General features: G+C 39.5%; 1 protein-coding gene across 1 annotated transcript in view; it reads left to right on the forward strand.

Moving 5' to 3' along the window:
* Positions 1-16,500, forward strand: part of LOC131857173 (cell division control protein 6 homolog B-like) — a 109,155-nt gene that overhangs the window by 86,991 nt on the left and 5,664 nt on the right. The window lies entirely within an intron of this gene.

Here is a 16,500-nt window from a genome sequence, read left to right on the forward strand (position 1 = left end):
TAATATGTTTTGTTAAAATAGGGCTCAAAACATTCCAATCTGAAGGGCTCTTTCTCAGATGGCCCTCATGAAGGGAGGAATGGGGTCCTTCCTATACCTGTCCCTCTTATATTTATAATCCCTTTTCAAATTCTCCTTGTTGATGCCTCTGAGGGAAGACCCATCTAAGCCAAAACATTCAACAATAGCCCTGTGAGAGATGTCCAATAAGACATAGCCTTCTATAGTTCTCACAGTTTGGCTTGGTGAATCATAAGCCTTGGCAAGTTCTCTTATCAACATAGGCTCAACAAACACATTTGGTATTGCCAGCTTCCCTAAATTCAAAATCCAAGGATTGGACACTAGGACATGCTTGTCTCTGTTACCATAGAAATAGTAGAAAGTATCCTAGCCCCTCTCCTTTGTAAAGGTGTCTCTGCGCCTCGCCTCTTTATCATTGAAAGCTAAGTTACCGGTTCTTCCCTTTTTGGCCTGGGTCCGGGTCCTGGTTCACCTCAGGTTCGACATGGGTTCCACTCGGGTCCTGCCCAGGTGGCTGGGTTCCTTGTGGGTCCTGCCACACAGACGCAGGGAACCCAGTCAACTAGGCAGGACCCAGGTGGAACCCAGGTCAAACCCAGGCAGACCCGGGTGAACCCAGGCCGTGGGTTCCCAAAAACGGGGCCCACGGGTCATTAAACAATTTTTTTTTTATAAAAAACACTTTTTTTAATAGTTTTTAAACATGTATACCCTAATTCGCCCCTTTATGATGCATTTCATGCATCAAAACATTCATTCAACTCATTCCATTTGCATTTTTAAAGATTTTTTCTCTATAGCCAGGTTTCTTAGTTTTTGCATTTTTCTTCGAAGGTGAAGAGTATGAAGGTGTGAGACATGCATCAAAGGCATAGGAATCATTGGAGAAAGAAGATTTAGCTATCAAAGGTGAGTGAATTTGAAGTTTTTTCAAGTTTTTTTGAAGTTTTTTTCAAATTTTTTAATTTTTTTTAAAAGAAGTCTTGTATATTTTTTTACACTTTGTATGCATAGTATGGGGTTATAATGCCAAAATTTTATCAATTTTTTTCAATAATGTTGTGTTTTCTCTTTTTATTTTAGGTGCATTATTCATATAATCATACATAATGGCTGGAACTGGAAGTGCAAGTGCAAGCTCTAGTTCAGTTGCCCATGTCCGAACTCAAAATAACCCCTTTAGAATTGATCAAGATTCACCACTTTGGCATTATAAAACAATGATCAAGCAAGTGTCTGGTGGTGGGGGTTTTGTTTGGCAGTGTAACCATTGTGGCATTGATATACCAGCTCATACTATCGAGTGAAAGACCACCTTTGTTTCATCCCCGGGCATGGAATAAAATTTTGTAAGGGATCAGATGGCAAGGGGTTGTCAAAAGCTCTAGTTTTGGAATATATTAGAGAACAAGAGGAAGCTGATAGGAGAAGTGGCAAAGCAAAGACTGATCATCCTCTTGTCCAGTCAAGATTGAAGACTACGAGGCCTTCTAGTAGTATTGGCTCCACAAGACTAGCCAATTCACATCCTTTCATGCCAAAACCACCAGTTGTTCCACTAGAGAATCAAAATGTTGTGGCCTCACGGAAAAGAGGCCCATTGGATAATGCCTTCAAAAATGAAATGAGAGAGATTGCAGATTAGAGCATTGGGCGTTGCTTTTATGGCAATGGGCTTCCTTTCAACCTTGTTAGATCACCTTACTTTCGGGACATGGTACATACCCTTTGCAACACACCTTCTGATTAGGTTTGTCCAGGGTATGAAAAGGTGAGAACCACCTTATTGGCAAAGGAGAAAGCATCTGTAGAGTCATAGTTGAAAGTCATCAAAGATACATGGCTGGAAACAGGTTTGACCATCGTTTTTGATGGATGGAAAGATTGTAAAATAGGCCATTGATCAATGTTATAGCAGTGTGCCCTAAAGGGGCAATATTTTTGAAAGTGGTGGATTGTGAGGGGCAAGTGAAAGATGCAAGTTTCATTGCCAATATCCTCATAGAATGCATTGACATGGTGGGGCCTGAAAATGTTGTCCAAGTCATAACGAACAATGTTAAAAATTGTAGGGCAGAAGGGACTATAGTGGAGGCTACATATGGTCACATCTTTTGGACACCATGTGCTGTCCACTCAATTTAATCATGCAAAAGATTGGCACACAAATTGATTGGGTGAAAAAACTGTACGCGGAGGGCGAGGAGATTCAAATGTTTGTGACTAATTATGATATGTCACAAGCCATTTTTAGGACCTTCTCCAAGTTGGAGTTGTTGAAGGTAATTACTAATTTAAATTTTATTTTTTAATTTTTTAGTTTTTATTTTTTATAATTGATATATGTTGTGTATTTTTTTGTCATGTTAGGTTGCTGAAACATGATTTACATCTCACACACTTGTCTTAAGACGACTTGTGAAGGTGCGAGAGGCCTTGAGTTCTATGGTCATCAACGGATTGTGGAGTGTATGGAAGCAGACCCAAACAAAAAGAGCTCTAAAAGTAAGAGCATTGATGCTTGATGAGAAATGGTGGGATAATGTGGAATATGTTTTGAATTTCACTGAGCCCATCATGAGCATGATTAGGTATGCTGATACTGATCGCCCATGTTTGGGTAAGATTTATGATGGCATGGATTGCATGGTGGAGAAAATAAGAGAAGTAATAAAAAGAAAAGTAAATGACCCATCGGAAACATTTTTCAAAGTTGTGCAGAATATTATTGTTGATCGTTGGAACAAGACGACTACCCCCTTACATCTCTTAGCATTTGCTTTGACGCCAAAATTTTATAGTGCAGAGATGCTTGCAACACCAAGGAGGGTGTCACCATATAGAGATGCAGAGGTTGCTTCTGGCTATAGGGCTGCCTTTAAAAAGATATATGAAGATGAGGAGACAAGAAACGTTGTCATGAGGGAGTTTGGCCAATTTGTATTGACAACAAATCATAATGTTGTAGCTCTCAATGCTAGATATGGGATGGATGCTGATGAGTGGTGGTATGTACATGGTCAAGTCTCCGTTTACTTGCAACCTCTTGCAATTAAACTTCTCTCCCAAGCATGTATCTTTTTATTTTTTATTTTTTATTTTTATAGTTTTCCAATTCCATTTGATGCTATCATATTTTTATTTTATAATTTATAAATTTCTAATTATGTTTTAACTTTTATTTAAAACAAGTTGCAAGTTCTTCAGCTGAGTGAAATTGGAGTACATACTCCTTCATCCACTCAGTCAAACATAATCGTTTGGGTGCAAAGAGAGCTAAGGATTTGGTCTACGTACACTCCAACCTTCGTTTGTTGTCACATAAGGACCTTGAATATAGTGTGGGTGCAACAAGGAATTGGGATCTAGCCCATGAGTGTGCTGATTTAGATGCTACAGTTGCACAACTTGCCCAAGTCTCTATAGACGAGGCAGCTATGGAACTTGAAAGATACATGGCTAGTGGGAGTGGCATTCCATTCAATAGTGGTTCAATTGATGCTGAATTTGAACCACTTGACGACCTTGGGCTTGGGTTGGATGCTTCAGATGAAGATGAATATGGAGTTTAAACCCCATAGATGCCTTGTAATTTGAATTTTTATTGTGTCATGACATTTTCACATTTTGAAACTTGAATCAGTTGAAACTTGAATATTATCTTTTTTGCAAATTATGAATATGATATTAGACTTTAGTTATTAACTTATTACTGATTACATTTGCGATATATGAATATTTATTGGCATTGGCAATTATGGATATATGATTTATATGAATATTTATTGGCATTGGCAATTATGGATTTATGATTTATGATTTATTATTTATGTATGGAAAGTCACATTGTATATTTTATTTTTGTATGGATTGTATATAAATTAATAATTATATAATTATATTTTATAATTTCGATGTTTGAACATATATATATATATACACGGACAAACCCGTACCCGTATCCAAGATTTTTTTTTTTTGCCGAATCCGCGAATCCGAACCCGAACCGGTAACTTAGATTGAAAGCAATTCTAAGGTTGTCATGCATTGTGGAGCCCTCAAATAATTCCAGAAGGTCTTGGTTCAAGCTTCTTGTCTGTCTTGTTGGATTGAAAGCAATTCTAAGGTTGTCATGCATTGTGGAGCCCTCAAATAATTCCAGAAGGTCTTGGTTCAGGCTCCTTGTCTGTCTTGTTGGCCTTTGTGCAGCTTCCTCCAATTTTTGTTCTACTTCTTGTTGTAATTCCTCAGGGGTCATGGCAGGAGCAAGAGGGGTAGTGGGCTTCATTGCTGGCTTTATTTGGTAGATGATTCTTCCTTAGAGGGTTGCTTGGGCCGCCTAGCAGTTTTGGGAGCTGACTTCTTTGCGAGAGTAGCTTCTTTGGGCTGCTCTTGAGGGATTTCCTCTCGAGGATTCGTCTCTTGTGCAATTGGGCTTTTATCAGCAGGAGGGTTCATTGTAGCAGGGGCACTTCCTGCAGGAGGAGGGACTTTAGTGGGGGGTGCCTCAGCAGAGGTCTTTCGAGCAACTCTCCTCTTTTGGGTAGGTTTTCAGGCTTTAGGAGTAGGGACAGGCTCATCAGAAGATTCATTGTCTGAAGTTACAACAGTAACTTTCCGGGGCGCCCTTCTCTTCTTGGCTTTAGCGGCCTTTTCCTTTGGAGGGGAGCTAGCCTCGGCCTCCATGGATGTTTGTGGGATTGGTTTGGGGTTTGGCTCGACTGTAGGGGCATTCTCAATAGCTGGCATGGGCACAATTACATCAATGGGGATAGCATGGGTAATCTCTGGTGTTGCAGAGCTAGCACTAGTCTTGAGGACATTCTCAGCAGTGGGGACAGTAGAATCCTTAGCAGGGGAGGCCATTTTAACACTTAAAGTGAAGAAAGCTCAGAAAATTAAGTCAGATGCAAAACCTGCCGACTCTAGGGCACACACAGAAAGACTTTGCGTACACACAACTATAACAGCCTAGCAATGCAAAAGGATGGGGAAATAATTTACTTACTGGTTTCTGCCTGACCGAATTTGCTTGAGGGCGCACTAGTTTGCTGCAACTCGCTCTTCTTCACTCTGGAAATGCTCTGAATTCTCTCGGATGCAAGGTGTGGAAGAATGCTGCTGAATTTCTCTTTTATGGCGTTGCCATTAATTCATTCATGTTGGATAGAGTTGGTCGTTGGTGCTAGATTTGAATTTCAACCGTTGATCAGGAAATGAACGGCCAAGATCATCTTTTGACGTCCTTTGAGTAGTGACATGGCATTCTCTTAAAGCTCCTTCGGCCACCTTTGACTCGTCAAAATTTTATGTCAGTTTTGGCTATTCTAGCCATCTTAGCCATGCGGAATAACCTAAGCCTTGAAATCTCCACATTTAGTTATCCCGTGCCATCTTTCGTAGCTTTAACGATCTCTGTGGGATAAGATTCCTTTGTATCTGCTTTGTTTTCTTATCTTGCGGCATTCGGGAACACCCCTTTCATCATTGCGGGATAAGCCTTTGCTATTTTGCTTCTATCGTCTTTATCCTTCCTTATCCCGCGTCACAACAGCTATCCTAGTTTTCCTTCACGGGATAAGGCCTTGAGCATGACTTTTAGGTCATTCCCTTATCTCACGGTGTCCTTAGTCTTCTATCTCTTCACTGCTTGAGCACATTTTCCTTTATGTGTTTACCCACGTGGGATAAGCCCTTAGCTTAGTACTTCCTTATCCCGCATCCTATTTCTTATCCTCGTAGGAATGTGCGGGATACGAAATTTTTCCTTCCTTAACTTGCACCCTTATCCCACAGCCCCTTTTGAATAGTCGGGAGTCTTCGTGGGATAAGAAATCTTTAGTATCCTTTGTTATTTCTTATCCCGCGCAACCAATCTTCATAATGAAGAATACTGCGGGATAAGCCTCTGCACTTGTTACTTCCTTCACCGTCTCTTATCTCGCACTACTATTTTAGCATCTTGGAAACCTCGTGGGATAACACCTCCTTTGTTCCTTTGAATCATCTTTTACCTTGCGGTGCTTTATCCTATCCTGAAGATACCGCGAGATAAGCTTGTCTTTGGTGTTCTTTGACTATCCTTATCTCGCGCTGCACTTTCTCTACTTCAGATGTATCGCGGGATAACATTTCCTCTCGAGTATTGTAATTTCCTTATCCCGCGCGACTGAGACCTACTGTAGATACACTCGTGGGATAAGCTTTTCTCACACATTTCCTTTGTATCTGCTTATCCCGCGCAATTGTGATACCAAGGCCGGCACTTAAGTGAACATTTAGAGCACGTGGTGACTTATGATGGGTAAAGTGGTCGTGTGATGGGGCCTCCCTAGGGGATTTTATGACTCAGACTTAATCATCAGGGGAATACTTAAAATCTTTTAGGCGACCAATACTTTAGGTTACCGGTCTGATATAAAAACCTAACGCCTGGGGCCAGTAAACCAACGATGAACAACCCTCCCAACCATGACTTAAGGCAAGGACACCGGCAAACGTAGGCCAACTGCAAAACATAACACGGCCCGGGAGAACAAAGGGAAAAACTAGCAGCAGCAAAACCCTATTAAAACCCTAAACCCTAGGATTTAAAACACAAGAAGGGCACATTTAAAAGCCAAATTTTAGCACTTCCAACAAAAGGGACAGTCAGTTAGAGAGTTACAGAGATCCAAATCCTTGAATCTGCGAATACCATGCAAGGATCTTCTCATTCATCCTTCAAAACAGGTGCCTTTTCCAGGTTTTCATTCTTTTATAATAAGGAGGTTATTTGTGTATGTAAGCTCGAGTTTTTTTTTTTGTTATTCTTTTCTTAAAAGCCTTATTATGACTTGCCCTATCATAAAGAATATGAGAAAGGGTTCAATAGAAATACAAATCTTAGAGGTCTTATAGAAATGAGAAGGTTTTCTCTTAGTTATGTGTTTAAGGTTTGCCTCTAATAAGCCCTCTAGGTTTTGTATTCACAAGCTTTGGACAACAAAAGATGACTGTTAAATCTGTAGCAGTCCATAGAACATCTCAGCAAAGTGATGCCAAAAAAGCCAAAATCATGATCAATGAATCAAGTACAGAGCAAAACCTTGAGGAATATAAATTAGATATGAAGATGAGCTGCAACTTTGGTAGGCATAAAGGTCCGAGACAAAATAAAGAAACCCTTGCCAGATCCTCATGGTGGATCAGTCACAAACCTTAAGGGATTCCCAACTTTTGGGTCAAGAGACAAGATCATACACAGTTCGAGGAAAAGGAAGATATGGTTCAGTCTATAAATGGCTGTCACAGTCATTTGTATGATCATAAAGTGTAAAGCATAGAAACTTAGAGGTTGCAAGGATCGCAATATAAACCAAAGAACAGTGACTTCTCTAGGGCCAGTCTTAAGGTATAAGCATCTTAGAGCAACATCCAATACTCATTAAGGCAGAGCAGCATTGATAAAAAGAGTGATAAGACATGATCAAGTTTGCAATGATTAAGAGCAGTATGACAATCCTAATACAAGGAGCAACATCTTCAGGGCATGTCAAAAAAGGAGGACAGTATTAGCAGAGAAAATAACAGAGAATCACAGAAAGAGTACAGAGATCTCCAAGCTTAGAGAGTAACATGGCATCAACCACAGATAGGTCAAACATCAAAGAAATCACAGTGTTTGTGACTATTATAAAGTTTAACAGTATATACACAGGCACCAAGTTAATAAATACAAGGGATAGTCAAATCTTATCATACAAACCCTGCTGTTGTTGATACATACAAACCCTTGCAAATCTGGTGCAGTCACTTTATAAGGAGTACAAGGGATAGTCAAGGCAGTTTTGTAAAGATGATGCCAGAGTTCAAAAATCTGAGTCAAGATCATGAATGATACGGTGAAAATAGGCCTTGAAGATAGCTTCAAAGATCACAAGAGCAGTAGCAAAGGTGAATGATCATAAAGAACAGTTACAGTCACCAAATACCGTGAGCATCTTTAACACACAGTGACAATACAAAATACAGTAAGCTGAGGATGAGATCTTAGAGCAGTCTCAAAAATAGATCATTTGCAGCCTAGGAAAAGAGGTTCAAAAGCACAGTTTCAGACTGTCAAATTACATTCAAAGCCAATGGACAGTGAGGTGACAATACAGATAGTACACAAGGAACTCCAAGAGCACCATAAGCAGAAATCAGTCATGATCAGCCTCAAAGAAGTTTTTGATCTTGTCACAATCAGTCACAAATGCCGAAGGACCTAATGACAGCCATGAATCATCATGAACAACGAAAGAGACAATAATACCACTGTCAAAGAGCAGCCTCAATCTTAGCATTCCATAACAGCAATAAACCAAAGATTTGGTCCAAGACAGTAAGGTTCAAAGACAAAGTTCTCTGACAAAGAAGTATAACAACAATAATAGAGAATACAGTGATCTTTTTGTCACTGTCAAAAAGCAGTCAAAGAACACAGCCTGAAAGCCATCAAATCAGTGAAAAGAACATGAAGACCCCAAAGATGACAGTAGCAGGGAACTTGAAGAATATAAAGGAATAAATAGACAGTAAGCTCAGTCATCAGCCAACATTTGAAGGGAACAAAACCTATAGAAGCAGCCACCTAAAAGATACAGTCACTGTGATCTTGTCAAAACAAAGTATGGGCACAGGACAGCTGCATCAATGATGGATAGAGAACAGACCTTCATGCTACAACAAAGAACAGTTATCAGAAAACATATACACAGTTAAATGCAGCCATCAAAGATGTAGTAGGGCTTCAAAAGCAAATGACAGTCCCATACAATCAAAGACAGTGATAACCCTTCAAAACTATATAGACAGTGATTGCTAAGGGCAATTCACCTTTGATGAACAGTGACATATGAGATAGAATCTCATATGGTAGACAGTCAATAAAAAAAAAGAATCCCTGAGCATTCATAGACAGAGATATCAGTCATAAGGGAGCATACTGTGACATTGTTTTTTGACAGTCCTCACTAGGCAGTGATAGGTTTTTGAGAGGGATAAGTGACAAACCATTGATGATACAAGTCAAGTGCAAAGATTACAGTCCATTATCATGGACGACCTTTCATAGTAGGATGATAGTCAAAGTCCTAGATACACACAATGACTGAGAACACTTAGAGATCAAAGGGGGTCATGACAGCACAAGAATTAGAGGTCTTATTGACTGATTTAAGATAATGATAATCTGGCCCTAGAAGAGTTGAATATCAGCATTAGCAGCTCTTATGCATCAAAGAATACAGTCATGACAAGAGTAAGGTGCAATCATCAATGTTTATTGTTGCAGTATACAAGCCTCCAAAGCAAAGGCTCTGAGACCTTATCAAAGGGCAAGGCAAATGATAATGAGAAAAGTATTCAAACCCTAGATCAGGGCATGAGAAGAAAGTACAGTCATAAATTGATAGAATATCTTCAAGCATTCATTAAAAAAACAACAAATACAGTGATGCTTTTTTATCAAAGGTGCAAGGGTTTTGTGGATATATGAACCAAAGTTCCTAGACTCGGACTTTGCTCTGAATCGGCAAGGCTGACTTGGCTCGTGACTTGGCTCGGACTCGGCAAAATAAGAAAACCCTTGAAATTTAGAGGTTTTTAACGATTTAAAACTTGTTTCATACACCCATTATTGAATTAAGCTTAAAGACACTATAACATCATCAAATAGAAGCTAATTTGATCACATACATAAACATACATCCATCACATGCGTAGAAATGTAAATTGTAGCTGAAGGAATTAGAAAACATGGATATATAGAGTTATAAATGTTGTCCAATGTATATAAAATCCATGACTTCAAATGTTCCCAAACATATATGTAACTGTAAAGTGTAAACAAAAACAAGTCTATGGCTCAGGTTCAGGCTCAGCCTCGTCTATCTGCCTCCTAGAAAGGCGTCTAAGGTAGGTCCTGGATGACTAAGTAGCCATAGTCTCTGCCTGTGATGTGCCAGTCTAAGTAGCCATAGGTGCTATGCCTGATTGTGCTCTATCCTCCTCTGCCATAGCCACAGCCTCAGCCTCTCTGTCTGTCTAGTCAACCCACTCAAGGTCCTCATCAATGAAGACTAGATTGGTGGACTCGATGAGCCAATCGGACTCAGGGTCGACTTCCTCTAGAGTGATCGGAGAGGAGTCAGCGTCCAAAATCTGTTTGGTCCTTAGACGGAGGTTGTAATGAACAAAGACTAGATCATTCAACCTCTCCACAGAAACTCTATTTCGCCTCTTCGAGTGGATGTGCTCGAACATGCTCTAGTTGCGCTCACATCCAGAAGCGTTGCATGGCTGGCTCAATATGCGGATGGCAATTTTTTGAAGGTTTGGGATTGAAGGCCCAAACATTTGCCACCATCTATCTGAGATAAGGAAAAGAAAAAAACATTAGTCTCATTTCCAACTTTAAAGGTAGATTATAAAATGAAAAATTAAAATGCATAAGTCATAAACTTTAGAATTTTCTACTTGGCTGCAATTTTGTCCGACCCTCTTTGCACAATTGGCTGGCAAAGATCGCCCCTACTACATTATTAAATGCATCCATCTCGAGTAGTGTAGCTGTGGTATCAGTGCCCATCCGTTGTACTACTGAATATAGCCCGCTAAGAACCTCCTCATCCACTTTGAAATCAACACATAAACGAAATGATGGATTGAGGTAAAAAATGTTATGTTTTTTTTGATTTTTTGACTGCACTTTTTTAAGTGACGCCGGATGGGTCACGACCCTCGGACTCGGCGAGTCAGGGAGTGACTCGCTGACTCGGCGAGTCAGGTGAGTCACACCCCCTGATCTGTCCGAGCCCGGGTCAGGGTCATCGTGACCTGACAGGGCTCACCCAGCCCGTTGACTCGTGTGATTCGCCGCGAGTCACAAAACTCTGATATGGACTCATGTTATGAAGGCTTCATATTGATTCAAGAAACAAAGCATACACAATGATGAATCTATTTACATATGTAAAGCATGATGAATAATAGCAATCCTTAGAGTTGAAGATAGTCAAAGAAAATATCATGATGTGTCTAAGCAATTTGTAGTCCTAGGCTTATAGAACAGTCCAAACACAATGGACATCACAACTGAGATAGAGAGATTTGGGCATCATCATAGCCAACAATCAAAAAGAACAGTCTCAGACCTAAGATAACAGTGAGCAGGACCGAAGATAGTTTTCTCCTTCCAAAGACTTGCAATAGTTATGAATGGAGGTCATAGCAATGAAAGAATATGTTACAGTCACAAGCTTCATAGATTATGACAAAAAAGAATAAAGCTTTATACTGAGAGTGAAAGACAGTGAATATGCTTTCCACTGAACAAACACTCTATAAAAGGCACACAGATGAAAAGGGAGTTGAGACTTAGTAAAAAGGAAAATTTTGAAGTTCTTTGAGCAGTCCAAGTATGAGTTGAGAAGCCCATGATATGTGTGTACTAGCATACTTCAGTTGGAAGCCTTCAAATGTCAATTTGACAAAGTTATGAGCCTTTTCTTTGCATGATAAGGCCTAAATCTGAACCCTATCTACCTTGGAGTCATCAATTAGTGACCATCAGTGAATCAAACCTACAATCATGCAATAGGTGGAGTTTCCAAGTCACACATCAGTTAACCCTGAAAATAAGGAATTTTGAGGGAGTTTGCAATAGTTCAAGCTTAGTTTAAGGCCTCATATGGGTTATGCATCAATTAAGGGACTTTTTGGGGCCATCTACAACCAGTTTAGTGTAGTTCCACCTCCTTCACTTCTTGCTTTTTGCTCAAATTCGACCAAAGGAGATATTTCATGCAGGAGGGAGATAGAACCAAGAAGGAAGACTTCTAGTTGAAGTTGAGTTCTCAAAGACACATCAGTTCTTCTTCAACTTTTCCAAGACTTCTTCTCTATAAGTCATTCATTCTTCTATCTGTTGTGACGTTTTCACACATCACTCCATTGCAAATGGGGACCCCCTACTTTTTAGGCCCTCTCGGTCTTTTGGTCTAGGTTTTCGGGGTCTTGTTGATGTGTTTTTTATACATGACCAAACACAGAATAAAATACCTAAAGGTACCTTATCCTCTCTTGAACAAAGTTTCCCGACTGCTGAACATCTCACCGAAGGATCAGTCGGAGTAACTCCAAGGTTCTGATATGTAGGTTCTCTACATGTGGATAAGCTCTTTGCGGTACGATGTGATTTTGCTAGAATCACAAGGGGACTTACTTTCGACGACTTCAACGTCTGATTTGCTTTGAATATTACTAGAACGTGGAATTTCACCGGCCCTTGATTTTGAAAAAAGGAAAAAGGATAAGGGTTGGAATGGGATCTATTTCTAACACTAAGAACGTAAGAGCAATGAATGACCTTTGATGAAATTCTAACTAAGTCTTGCTTTGACATCCTAGGATCATCTCCACAAGATTAGTGCGATCTTTTGAGGAAAGCTTTATGATATTTAGATCACCGCTACAAGCATGGACACCGTTAGGTTGATGCATATCAATGAAGAAGCAATAATTGAAGTTAAGCTTAAGCTGAATGATTCCAGTTGACTACGCAAGGCAAGTCTGCAATCAACAAACCACTAGTAGTATGGATATACGAATTTCACCGTTGATCATACAAATTTCTTCCATTCATCTAATAACATGAAATCAAATTTGAGAAGTATAGAGACCATGCAAATTGTCGAATCGACACATAGAATTCACCATTCCTTCAATGAAGTTTACATGTCTTTTGCAACAATATTTTGGCAACAATCTTTGCCTTCCATTTCTACTCTACTCTAAAATGTTACTATTTATTGGCTATTCTCTCTAACTATTTTCTATTCTCTGACTATTAACTATTAACCCTTACAAATGAGGAGCCAGGGCTTTATATAGAGAACCCTTTACAAACAGATGGCTCTGATTGACTTAGAATCGATGGCTAGGATTACAGGATGAAAACCCTAATTAGGGTTTGTTATAACAAACTTCCCTAGCCAATGAGAAAATTACATTCAATAGTTGAGAACCAATAGGAAACATGGGTAGGTGCCTCAAAGTTTGTGCCATCCCCGATGAGTCAAGTACATTGAATCTAGACATGCTGAGGTGGACCAATCTGACTGGAGGAAAAGTGATTGGGATGCCACCTTGTCTGACGTTTGTATCTTGGTTGATCCTCCTCTATCCTTGATGCGAAGAATGATGTACCTCCTTGATCTTCTATGTTCTTGATGAGGCTTCCTCACTGTCAAGTGTTCTTTCTCCGGTAGCATACCTTGCCTTGAAGTGTTGGTAAGGTCATTCTTCTCTGTCATCATATGGGTCCTTTGTGTGGTAGAATGAGATCTTGAGGCTAGCTTGCAACTCCTCGAACACTTGAAGTCTTCCAACGCTTCAAAACACCTTGGGTCCTCCTTTATGCCTTTGGAATGTCCTTGATGGTGATGGGCTTAGAATAGGTCGTCCTTGTCCTGGCCTGATTTTCTTCCACCTGCAAAACAAACCAAAAGATGATTAAGTACATATGATATATTTATCTCCCATAGCATTTTCTACCTTAAATCATCAACAAAAAGGTATTAGAATGAAATTCGCTCAAGATCCTCCCCAGGGACAGGCCCGAATTTCGCTTTGGACCCTTTGGAAGGGTCAGGAGCGAAATTTGCATTTTAGCTCAAATTTCATCATCTTCTTGCCTTGAACTTCTCTTGACCTTTGAATCGCTTTCTCTTGAAGACATCATTGATTTGACCTCCAAAAAGACCAAAAAAGAGGATTTCACTTTGGACCTTGGCCAAGGACAGGATCTGTAAGGAATTTCGCTCTGGACCCTTTGGAAGGGTCAGGAGCGAAATTTGCATTTTAGGACAAAATCTTCACATTTTGTGACCACAACTTGCTCAAATGCATGTCTAAGGATGCCTTTAATCTCAATCAACACTAGGTTTGATGCAAAATTGGAGCAAAATAGAGGTTTTAAGAATTTCGCCCTGGACCCTTTGGAAGGGTCAGGATCGAAATTATTGATTAGGCTCAAGTTCTATCATTTCTCCACTCTTCTTTGGCTTGGATATAACTTATCAGGCCCCTCCTGATCATCCTCCAGTCCAAGTTAGCATTCACTTCAAGGTTTTGTGAAGAAAAAAAGGGTCTCATATGAATTTCGCTCTGGACCCTTTGGAAGGGTTAGGAGCGAAATTCCTCCTTATTCTCAAAACCTGACTTCATTTTCATATTTCTTCACTCCAAATAAGTGTTTTGCCCTCAATAATGCCTGGGGATGAGTTAGTTCTAAGTTTGGATCAAAGTAGAATGTCCTATAGAGGAATTCGCTCTGGACCCTTTGGAAGGGTCAGGAGCGAAATTAAAATTCGTTTTGGACTCTTTGGAAGGGTCAGGAGCGAAATTTGACATTTTGGTCTCTCTGTTAGGATTCATATATGGAATATTACATTTAAGTATAAGTGACATTTCCTTATATATTTCTTCTTTCTCATACTTTAAGTTATATTTCATGTATATTGTCAGGATGTTTGAGAGTGGTTTCGGACCTCCAAGAGTTATAATGCAAAATCTAGTTTTTGGAGGATTCTTCAATTTTCCAGACTTAGTCAAATTTCAAGATCAGGATGACATTCCAGACAGCCAAATTTCAGGACATTTGAAGATCAGGATGACATTCCAAACTTCATCACTCATCAATTTGACTTAACTCAGACCTTCAAAGATTATATTCGCTCACCAAGCTTCATTGACCTCCTGAAACTCAAACAAGACACTATTAGCAACAAGAGCAAGACTAGGCCTAAGGGAGACTTTTAAAGAAACCCTAACCTAGAGCACATGCTGACTCACCTTTAGCTAAAATAGAGCCTGCTATCTTAGTGATCCCTCTGGCAACACTCAGCATGCAAAGGCTAATAGACAAAACCCTAAAAGACCTAAAAAGCAAACCCTAGAAAGCAGAAATTAGGGCCCCCCATTTGCAATGGGGCGATGTGTGAATATGTCACAACAGGTCTATTTGCAGCAGTCTCTTCTATCTCTTGATTTTGCAAGTGTTTGGGGGTCAATTTGATGTAGTCTTCTTTTCGTTTGAGCTAATTTGGCTAAGTCTAGGGCTCGTTTTGTTAGTTTTAGGGTTTCTACCTTTAGTCCTAGATTTTAGGGGTTTCCTTTTAGGGTTTTTGAAAACTGAAAGTTGCAATGGAGTCAGGACCCTTTAAGGATCCGACATGTGATATTTGAGCGAACTTGGAGAAACTTTCTATTTTTAGAAAGTTCCTATTTTTTAGGGATTTCACTGCCTCCCAGAATGTCTTCATTTCATCGAAAATCAAACTTACAATTTTTAGTAATTTCTATTTTTTAGTAACTTTCTATTTTTAGAAAGTGTCCCCGCTTCTTGTTTTGCTCTAATGCTGACATTTTGAAAAAGTTTCTATTTTTGGAAAGATTATTTGTAGTAGGTCCTTGCAGGCAGAAATTGAAGACCAGACATGTGCTATCATTTCTAAATTCGGAGAACTGGAAAAGCAGGCTAAGTTGACCACTTAGTCATTTTTCAAAACTTGCATGGTTTCACCTTCCTCACTTAGAGTAGAATTTAATTTTCTCAGTTGTTAGATAAAGTGCTTTGATATCAATGAAGAATGTAATGGTGTTTGATGAATTTCCATGGTTCATACTTTTTGCATCTTGTTGATTATAAGATGCAGTGTAAAGTTAGCCAGAACCCGCAAATTTATGCTAAGTTCGATTGTGAATAGTCGTTTGGAATGGGTCATGTTGGGTATTCAAATGCACTTTCTCAATGTGAAAATCCTTCAACATCCTTAGAAGATTGCACCGGTTCTTGTGGAGTTGTAGTTAATCTTGGCGAAGCAGAGCTTGGTTTATTTGGAATTTGTCTACCAGAGCACTATCTATTGATATCATTGCCCTTAGGAGTAGATTTAGATCCTTCTAAACCCTTTCCCCTTTATTTTCGGTTCATTTTAGTTCGTTTGAAGCAAATGCATTGCAAAATTGCCATATCCGATGATGGAGTTCTAGTCACAGCAAAGAAGTGAAAGAATGATCCAAATGTAAGGCCCCTTGGATTACCAGCAATCACATCAGCCAACTGAGTCATGTCCGTAGCATAAAGGAACCTTGGAGTCGATTGTTTGAACTTCTTGCAATCTTAGCATGCAATCGCACTTTGATCAAGAGAGAGTAAGGTGACCGTTGGCAACTTTATTCTGTGTTCGACGTAGTCATAAAAAACACGTCAACACAATCTTTTGAAGTTAGTTCTTTTTCTTCTTTGCATATACACAACAGAAGAATTGTAGCTCATATTTTTTCAGATTGAAACATTGTAGCAGCAAGGTTTTACCAGTTATCGATAAAGATTATTGATTCCTTCATAGCATATTCTTGTTTTGTTCATTTTCATTAAGTGATTTGATG

The sequence above is a fragment of the Cryptomeria japonica genome, chromosome 1 (assembly GCF_030272615.1).
Source record: "Cryptomeria japonica chromosome 1, Sugi_1.0, whole genome shotgun sequence".
Lineage (NCBI taxonomy): Eukaryota > Viridiplantae > Streptophyta > Pinopsida > Cupressales > Cupressaceae > Cryptomeria > Cryptomeria japonica.